The sequence below is a fragment of the Sus scrofa genome, chromosome 2, assembly GCF_000003025.6.
Source record: "Sus scrofa isolate TJ Tabasco breed Duroc chromosome 2, Sscrofa11.1, whole genome shotgun sequence".
NCBI classification, from domain to species: Eukaryota; Metazoa; Chordata; class Mammalia; order Artiodactyla; family Suidae; genus Sus; species Sus scrofa.
The window spans coordinates 57,749,179-57,759,683 of NC_010444.4; positions in this window are offsets into that span (position 1 = coordinate 57,749,179).

Sequence of the window (10,505 nt, forward strand, 5' to 3'; positions counted from 1 at the left end):
TCTAAAGTGTCTTAGGTATATTTACATATTTGCTTTTCCATATGAGCTTCAGAATCATCTTCTCTATTTTTCAAAATAAACATCTTGGGATTTGTGGTGGACTAACCCACATCATTACAATTTGTTAATCTTCCACCCAAGAATATCATCCACTTTTGTCCTTCAATATAATCATTTAGTTTTCTTCTTCAGGTATATTGTTAAGATTTTTCCTCCTAGATTTCATTTCATAGATTGTGTGGCTGTAATGAAAGGGATATTTTCTTAAAGTATTCTTATTCCCTATTACTAATGTATGGGGGAAAATCATTGTCTTCTTGTTTATATCTTTCACTTGATCACCCTTTAAAGCTCTCTTATCAGTTCAAATGCTTTTTTCAGTGGATTCCCTTGGGTTTTCTATGGAGAAAACTTCATCATCTGCAAGAAACAAATTTTTCTTTATATTTAAATATTTATGTCTTTAAAAATCATATTTGTATTCAAAACATGAAACAGATCCCATAAATTGTAAGATAAATTATTAGCATATTTATCAAAATTAGAATTTTATATCTAAGATGAAAGATACTACAAATAAATAAAATTAGAACACAAACAATGAGTAATGTATCTGCCACAAGATAAAAATCTCTGTATTTTAATAGTACCTACTTTGTCACATTTATTGTGGTTACTTATTTGCTTTGACTTATTCTTATCCTCTTATTTCATGTTGCTATGAAACATGCTTTCTCCTTGTGTATTTTCTTTCCTGACTGGGTGAAATATTGTTTTCTTTCTTTGTGACCTCTATAGTGGTTTTAAAGTTCTATAACCTATATCTATTTATCACTATTTGTAAATACATATACATATTTATAAACCTGTACCTTTTTTTTCCCAGTGGTCTGGAAATGCCCATCACTTCTGAATGTGACAAAATATCGAGGACGCTTTTACTCTTCTTCCCTTCCTTTCTACTCATCCCCCTCAAACTCCCAAATTTGATTGAAATAATCTGGAGGAGTTCCCATTGTGGCTCAGTGGGTTACAAACCTGACTAGTATCCATCAGGATTCACATTCGATCCCTGATTTCAATCATTGGGTTAAGGATCCAGTATACCTTGAGCTGTGGTGTAGGTCATAGATATGGCTTGGATCCCATGTTGCTGGTTGCTGTACCTGTGGAGTAGGCCAGCAGCCCAGCTCCAATTCGACCCGTAACCTGGGAACTTCCATGTGCCCTAAAAAGCAAAAAAGAAAAAAAAAGAACGAAATAAAGAAAGAATCTGGAGTTTTTGTTTCAGACACTATTTTTTTTTCTTTTTTAATTTTAATTTCTTTCTTTTTTGGCCACTCTGAAGTATATGGAGTTCCCTGTTCCCTGGGTGGCAATGCCAAATACTTTAACCCACTGTGCTGGCTGGGGTTCTAATCTGGGGATGGAACCTGCATTCTGGTGTGGCAGAGACTCCACCTGATCCCTTTGCGCCACAGCAGGAGCACCTCATATGCTTTTAAATGCAATGTTTCCTTCTACTCTAGGAGCTATTTTCTAAAAATTACATTAAAAAATCATGGGTGCATTGGCAGCAGCTATAGTAACAATTGCTAATTTTGGCAACTTTGTATCATATGACTGTTTCTTTTTTATTATTATTACTCAAGTGAATTTATCACATCTGTAGTTGTATAAAGATCATAACAGTCTGCTTTCACAGGATTTCCGTCCCACAGCCCAAGCACATCCCCCCACCCCCCAAACTGTCTCTTCTGGAGACCATAAGTATTTCAATGTCTGTGAGTCAGCATCTGTTCTGCAAAGAAGTTCAGTCTGTCCTTTTTTCAGATTCCACATGTCAGTGAAAGCATTTCATGTTGGTGTCTCATCATATGGCTGACTTCACTTAGCATGATAATTTCTAGGTCCATCCATGTTGCTAAAAATGCTGGTATTTCATTCCTTTTAATGGCTGAGTGATATTCCATTGTGCATATGTACCACATCTTCTTGATCCACTCCTCTGTTGATGGACATTTAGGTTGTTTCCATGTCTTAGCTATTGAAAAGAGTGTTGCAATGCACGTCGGAGTACATGTGCCTTTGCAAGTCATGGTTTACTCTGGGTAGATGCCCAGGAGTGGGATTGCTGGATCAAATGTAGTTCTATGTTTAGTTTTCTGAGACATCTCCATACTGTTTTCCACAGTGGTTGCACCAATTTACACTCCCACCAACAGTGTACTAGTGTTCCTTTTCCTCCACACCCTCTCCAGCACTTATTGTTTGTAGACTTTTGGATGATGGCCATTCTGGCTGGTGTAAGGTGGTACCTCAGAGTGGTTTTGATTTGCATCTCTCTAATAATGAGTGATGTTAAACATCTTTTCATGTGTTTCTCGGCCATCTGTATGTCTTCTTTGGAGAACTGTCTGTTTAGGTCTTCTGCCCATTTTTTGATAGGGTTGTTTGCTTTTTTAGTACTGAGCTGCAGGAGGCATTTATAAATTTTGGAGATAAATCTCTTGTCAGTGGATTCACTTGCAAAGATTTTCTCCCATTCTGTGGGTTGTCTTTTTGTGTTGTTTAGGGTTTCCTTTGCTGTGCAGAAACTTTGAAGTTTGATTAGATCCCATTTGTGTATTTTTTTTTATTGTCAATACTCTAAGAGGGGGATCTGAGAAGATGTTGCTGTCATTTATGTCAGAGAGTGTTTGGCCTATGTTTTCCTCTAGGATTTTGATAGTGTCTGGTCTTATATCTAGATCTTTAATCCATTTGGAGTTTATTTTTGTGTATGGTGTTTGGGAGTGTTCTGATTTCATTCTTTTCCATGTGGCTGGCCAGTTTTCCCACCACCACTTATTGAACAAATTGTCCTTTCTCCATTGCATATTCTTGCCTCCCTTGTCATAGATGAGTTGGCTGTAGGTGCGTGGGTTGAATTCTGGGCTTTCTATCCTGTTCCACTGATCTATTTCTGTCTTTGTGCCAGTACCATGCAGTTTTGATGACTGTTGCTTTGTAGTATAGTCTGAAGTCCGGGAGCCTGATTCCTCCAGCTCCATTTTTCTTTTTCAGGATGTCTTTGGCTATTCTGGGTCTTTTGTGCTTCCAAACAAACTTTAAAATATTTTGTTCAAGTTCTGTGAAAAATGTCCTTGGTAATTTGATAGGGATTGCATTGAATCTGTAGATTGCCTTGGGTAGTATAGTCATTTTGATAATATTAACTCTTCCAATCCACGAGCATGGTATGTCTTTCCATCTATTTGTGTCATCTTTGATTTCTTTTGTCAGTGTCTTATACTTTTCAGAGTACAGGTCTTTATCTCTTTAGGTAGGTTTACTCCTAGGTATTTTATTCTTTTGGATGTGATGGTAAACGGGATTGCTTCCCTAATTTCCTTTTCTGCTCTTTCATTGTTAGGGTATAGAAAAGCTGTTGATTTCTGTGAATTGATTTTGTATCCTACAATGTTGCCAAATTCATGGATGAGCTCTAACAGTTTTCTGGTGGAGTCTTTAGGATTCTCTGTGTATAGTATCATGTCATCTGCAAATAGCGATAGTTTTACTTCTTCCTTTCCAATTTGGATTCCATTTATTTCTTTTAGTTCTCTGATTGCTGTGGCTAGGACTTCCAGAACTATGTTGAAGAGTAGTGGCGAGAACAGACATCCTTGTCTTGTTCCTCATCTCAGTGGGAATTCTTTCAGCTTTTCACCATTGAGAATGATGTTTGCTGTGGGTTTGTCATATATGGCCTTTATCATGTTGAGGTAGGTTCCCGTTATGCCCACTTTCTGAAGGGTTTTTATCAGAAATGGGTGTTGGAGTTTGTCAAAGGCTTTTTCCGTATCTATTGAGAAGATCATATGGTTTTGACTCTTCAGTGTTTTATTGTGGAGTATCACACTGATGGATTTACAGATATTGAAGAACCCTTGTATCCCTGGGATAAATCCCACTCAATCATGATGTATAATCCTTTTAATATATTGTTGGATGTGGTTTGCTAGTATTTTGTTGAGGATTTTTGCAATGATGTTCATCAGTGAAATTGGCCTGTAGTTTTCTTTTTTTGTGGAATCTTTGTCTGGTTTTGGTACCAGAGTGATGGTGGCCTCATAGAATGAGTTTGGGCGTATCCCTTCCTCTGCAATTTTTTGAAATAGTTTCAGAAGGAGAGGTGTTAGCTCTTCTCTAAATGTTTAATAGAATTAGCCATCTGGTCCTGGACTTTTGTTTGTTGGAAGATTTTAATCACAGATTCAATTTCAGTTCTTGTGATGGGTCCATTCAGCTTTTCTATTGCATCTTGGTTTAGTCTTGGAAGATTGTGCTTTTCTAAGAATTTGTCCATTTCTTCTATGTTTTCCATTTTATTGGCATATAGTTGCATATAATAGTCTCTTATGATCCTTTGTATTTCTGTGATGTCCGTTGTTACTTCTTTTTCATTTCTAATTTTATTGATTTGAGTGCTCTCTATATTTTGCTTGATAAGTCTGGCTAGGGGTTTATCAATTTTGTTGATCTTTTCAAAGAACCAGCTTTTCATTTCATTGATCTTTTCTATGGTTTTCTTTGTTTCTATTTCATTGATTTCTGCTCTGATCTTTATGATTTCTTACTTTCTACTAACTTTAGGTCTTGTCTGTTCTTCTCTATCAAGCTGCTTTAGATGTAAAGTTAGCTTGTTTATTTGAGCTTTTTCTTGTTTCCTGAGGTGGGCTTGTATTGCTATAAACTTTCCTCTTAGAACAGATTTTGCTGCATCCCATAGGTTTTGGAGTGTCGTATCTTTGTTGTCATTCACTTCTAGGTATTTTTTAAATTCCTCTTTGATTTCTTCAGTGATCCATTGGTTGTTTAGCAGCATGTTGTTTAGTCTCCACATGTTTGTGTTTTTACATTTTTTTTTCTTGTTGTTGATTTCCAGTCATATAGCATTGTGGTCGTAAAAGATGCTTGATATGATTTCAATTTTCTTAAAGTTACCAAGGTTGGATTTGTAGCCTAGGATGTGATCCATCTTAGAGAATGTTCCATGTGCACTTGAGAAGAATGTGTATTCTGTTACTTTTGGATGAAATGTCCTATAAATATCTATTAAGTCCATCTGGATTAATGCTTCATTCGGGGCCTGTGTTTCCTTATTGATTTTCTGTCTGGTTGATCGGTCCATTGCTGTAAGTGGGGTGTTAAAGTCCCCCACTATTATTGTGTTACTGTCAATTTCTCCTTTTAAGGTTATTAGCAGTTGCCTTATATATTGTGGTGAACCTATGTTGGATGGGTAGATATTTAAAATTGTTATATCTTCTTCTTGGATTGATCCTTTGATCATTATGTAATGTCCTTCTGTCCTTCTTTGTCCCTTAAAATATGCTTCATTTTAAAGTCTATTTTGTCTGATATGAGTATTGCTACTCCAGCTTTCTTTTGATTCCCGTTTTCATGAAATATTTTCTCGATCCTCTCACTTTCAAATTGTATGTGTCCCTAGAAGTGAAGTGGGTCTGTTGAAGACAGCATATATATGGGTCTTGTTTTTGTATCCATTCAACCAGTTTATGTCTTTTGGTTGGGATGTTTAGTCCATTCACATTTACGGTAATTATTGATATGTATGTTCTTAATTACTTTGGATTTGTTTTTGCTGCTCTTTTTTCTTTCCCTCTTCTCTTGTTCTTTTCTGCCTAGAGAAGTTCCTTTAGTATTTGTTGTAAGCCTGGTTTAGTGTTGCTGAATTCTCTCAGCTTTTGCTTATCTGTGAAGTTTTGATTTCTCCTTCAAATCTGTAGGAGAGCCTTGCTGGGTAAAGTAATCTTAGTTGGAGGTGTTCTCCTTTCATCATGTTAAGTATATCATGCCACTCCCTTCTGGCCTGCAGAGTTTCTGCTGAAAAATCTGCCAATAACCTTATTGTGGTTCCCTTGTATGTTATTTATTTATTTTCCCTAGTTGTTTTCAAGATTTTCTCTTTAATTTTGGTCAGTTTGATTAATATGTGTCTCGGGGTGTTCCTCCTTCAATTTATTTTATATGGTACTTGTTGTGCTTCCCGGATTTGAGTGGGTGGTTTCTTTCCCATGTTAGGGAAGTTTTCGGCTATTATCTCGTGGAATATTTCTTCTGTCCCCTTCTCTCTCTCTTCTCCTCTGGCACCCCTATAATATGGATGTTTGTCCATTTAACATTGTCCCAGAGTTCTCTGAGGCTCTCTTCATTTGTTTTCAATCTTTTTTCTCTTTTCTGTTCTGCACCTGTAATTTCCACTAATCTGTCCTCCACCTTGCCTATTTGTTCTTCTGCCTCCTGTCTTCTGCTGTTAGCTGCTTCTAGTGAATTTTTTATTTCAGTTATTGTATTTTGCATCTCTTCTTGTTTAAGTTTTATATCTTGTATCTCTTTGCTCAGTGTTTCCTGTAAATTATCCATCTCTGCCTCCAGTTTATTTCCAATGTCTTGCATCATCTTCAGCATCCACAATCTAAAGTCTTTTTCCTGGAGACTAAGAGTCCCTTCCTTGCTTAGCTGTTTTTCAGGGTTTTTTCCTTTCTCCCTCATCTGAGTTATAGTTCTCTGTCTTTTCATTTTTATAGGTTTTTGGTGTGGTGACCTTTTTACAGGTAATCGAGTTGTAGCCTCTCTTACTTCCGATGTCTGCCCCTCTTGTGGATGATGTCAGTATGGGGGCTTGCTGTAGGCTTCCTGATGGGAGGGGCTGATGCCTGCCCACTGGTGGGTGGAGCCGATTCCTATCCCTCTGGTGGGTGGGGCTGAGTCTCTGGATGGGATTAGAGGCAGCTGTGTGCCTGAGGGGATTTTAGGTAGCCTGTTTACTGAGGGGCGGGGCTGTGATCCCACCTGGGTTATTGTTTGCCCTGGGGCTTGTCAGCAGCTGAGTGAGGGGTGGGGCCAGATTTTCCCAAAATTGCCACCTCCAGAGAAGGGCAAGGCTGCTGAATATTCCCAAGAGCTTTGCTTTCAATGTCCTTCCCTCACAACAAGCCGCGTTCACCCCTGTTTTCCCAGGTGTCCTCCAAGAACTTCAGTCAGGTTTGACCCAGATTCCCATGGAGTCTTTGCTCTGCCCTGGGACTCAGTGCACGTGAAAATCTGTGTGCGCCTTTTAAGAATGGGGTCTCTGTTTCCCTGAGTCCTGTGGAGCTCCTGCGCACAAGACCTGCTGGCCTTCAATGCCAGATGCTCCAGAGCTCTTCCTCCCCATGCCAGATCCCCACACGCGAGAGTTTGATGTGGGTCTCAGAACTCTCTCTCCTGTAGGTGAGTCTCTGTGAACCAGTTAGTTTCCAGTCTGTGGAGCTTCCCACCCAGGAGGTATGGGGTTGTTTATATCGTGAAATTTCCCCTCCTACCTCTTGATGTGTCCTCCTCTTTTTCTTCTGGAGTAGGCTATCTTTTTTAAGGTTTCTGGTCCACTTGGGTGAAGAGTGCTCAGTCTTTAGTTGTGAATTTTGTTGTTTTAGGAGAGAAGTTGAGCTCCAGTCCTCCTATTCTGCCATCTTAATCCCGTCTCAAAATGATTAAAGCTCTCACATGATTGTTTCTTATGTTATCTGTCTCATCTACTTTATCTTTCCTTAGGTTCATTTATGCTTGAAATATCTTGCTGTATTTCATTTCTATAAGTGTCTGACGGTATTGTAATTTCTCTGATTCCCTTCACTTCTGGAGATCTTCTTTTACTTTCTTAGTTGAAAGATGATCCTTCAAAAATGTACATGTGCTTATGGGAGGAAATGAAACTGTAACTGTCATGGGGGAAGAATAGTGAGGAGATAGAGGGTGGGGTAAATGACTTAATCCTGACCCTTCCAATAGACAGGGACTGGGGATATAAATACATAATTTATTTTTTACTTTTTTTCTTTTTTACAAATTTGCATTGAAATACAGTTGATTTACAACTTTGTGTTAGATTCAGGTGTACCACATAGCGATTCAGCTATACACACATATATGTATTATAATATGTGTATACATATTCTTTTAAGATTCTTTTCCATTATAGATTATTACAAGATATTGAGTATAGTTCCCTGTGCTATACAGTAGGTTCCTATTGTTTATCTATTTTATGCATATTAATATGTATATTTTAATCCCAAACTCCTAATTTATCTACCTCATTTCTCCTTTGTTACCCATAAGTTTGTTTTCTATGTCTGAGTCTACTCTTAAGATCCTGGATATATTCTAAATGCTGAATTAGAATCAAACCCAGTTAAACAGAGGCTGTTAGAGTTCTAGACTTCTCTGTTCATAAGACATGAAGCCTCGGTTAAAGGCAGGCTTCTTTGTTTGCAAAGTACCATTAGCTAAGAACATAGGAGATTTTCAGTCAACTGAACCACATGCCCCCCTTTCAAACACTTGCAGCCTGTATGTTTCACCCCAATGCCATTCATTGTGTTCATGTCCTTTCTTGTAGACATGACTTTACTAAGGCTAATTTGGAATTTCAATGGCTTCTTTGGGAAACTTCTTATCTCCCCAAACTCACTTAAGATGTATCTTTCTCCACCACCTCTGATTCTTCATTTCTTTACCACCTTCAACCTTCCCCTCTGCTACCTTAAATCTCTTGATTTGTCACCCCTCAAACCTTTACCTCCTGTATCCCTCTGTTCACCACTTAGACCTTCCCTTTCCATTCTAGCTTCTTACTTTCCTGTGGTCCCTCCAACTTTAGGCCCCTTTCTCCCACATCAGAGGTTCTCAAGGAACCCAGGGACCCCAAAAGCAACCACTTGAGGTTGAACTGGATACAGACCAGATATTTTATCTTCTCATACAGGATTTGGGGATACCCAGATGGCCATTTACAGTATCCTCAGTGCCTCACCCCAAATTTTGGCCATAGTCTCTGTAAGATTATATATCAGGGCAAAAGAAAATCTTGAAAGTTGCCCCCCCCTGCCAAAATATGGTGAAACATTTTAGCCCCCACAACTGAGCAGGTAAACTTTTTTCCATCTGCCAGAAACATAATTATGATAAAAATATAAAGTGGACAGAAATGAGGACCAACTCTTAAACTAATGAGTTTTGTATAATTTTTATTCCTGATTCATTGCTAAATTTTTAGAAAGAAAGCCACAAGATTTCTATTTGCATCTGTATGTTTATGCATGTATGTTATGTAAATGTGATATTTTCCTACCTGCAGATGGCATTAGCAAATTAATTTATAAAATCTCTTAAAGAAAGCATTTTCAAAAGCTTAAAAGGAAGTGCTTCTATAAATTAATTGTTCCTAAAACTCTCAGAAATATAAAAATATTTATTAAGTTCACTTGATTTAGGTAAATCTTTGATACATAAGACTAGTTAGACATTGTAGGCTTAACTTTTTAAAAATGCATGTCTTCATAATTGTTAATATTAAATGTAATGGCCATACATTTTTATTCTACTTGAGTTTACTAATCAAATAATCCACAATTATATTTACTAGATGTATAAGATTATAAAAACTATAAATTTGATTGTAATCAAATTGAGTCATTTTTCTGACAAACTTTATTTTAACAATAATTACATTTTATAATGTTTGTTTAAAAGTAATTTCCAGGAGTTCCCATCGTGGCTCAGTGGTTATCGAATCTGACTAGGAACCTTGAGGTTGCAGGTTCAATTCCTGGCCTCGCTCAGTGGGTTAAGGATCCGGCATTGCCGTGAGCTGTGGTGTAGGTCACAGACACAGCTCGGATCCCACATTGCTGTGGCTGTGGTGTAGCCTGGCAGCTACAGCTCCAATTAGACCCCTAGCCTGGGAATCTCCATATGCCATGGGTGCGGCCATAGAAAAAGACAAAAAAAAAGTCATTTCCAAAATTTATGTCATAACTTGCAACGTTAAATTTATGACATTAAATCAAATAACACATATTCATTAAATACATAGATCTAGATCTTTTCTAAGCAAGGTAAAATACTGAAACATTCATTATTAAGCATAAGTTTAAGTTTACATATTTTTGGCTTCTTTTACAATTTTATATGGTACTGAAAGGTTAAAAATACCTGGGTCTGTTAATAAACATGGTTTTTTGCCACGCTAAAAAAAAATTGTTCTATGAAGAAACATATACCTATAAAAATTTTGGGATGATAAATTTATAAAATTGCTGGTCTTCTGTGGTGATATATGACAGGGTTTTTTTGATATTTATTTTTTAAAATTAAAGTGTAGTTGATTACAGTGCTGTTGCCAATTTCTGCTGTACAGCAAAGTGACCCTGTCATACATGCATATAAATTTTTTCTCATATTATCCTCCATCATATTCTACCCCAAGAGATTGGATATAGTTCCCTGTGCTGTGCAGTGGGAACTCATTTCTTATCCACTTCCGACCTAAGGGAGTGGGATGACATTCATTTATGATTGTATACTTACTAGTTTTCTATGTAAAGTGAAGCTTACTAATGATTAAAATTATAATTAATATAATAAGTAAAACTAATGGAAACAATAAGGATGAA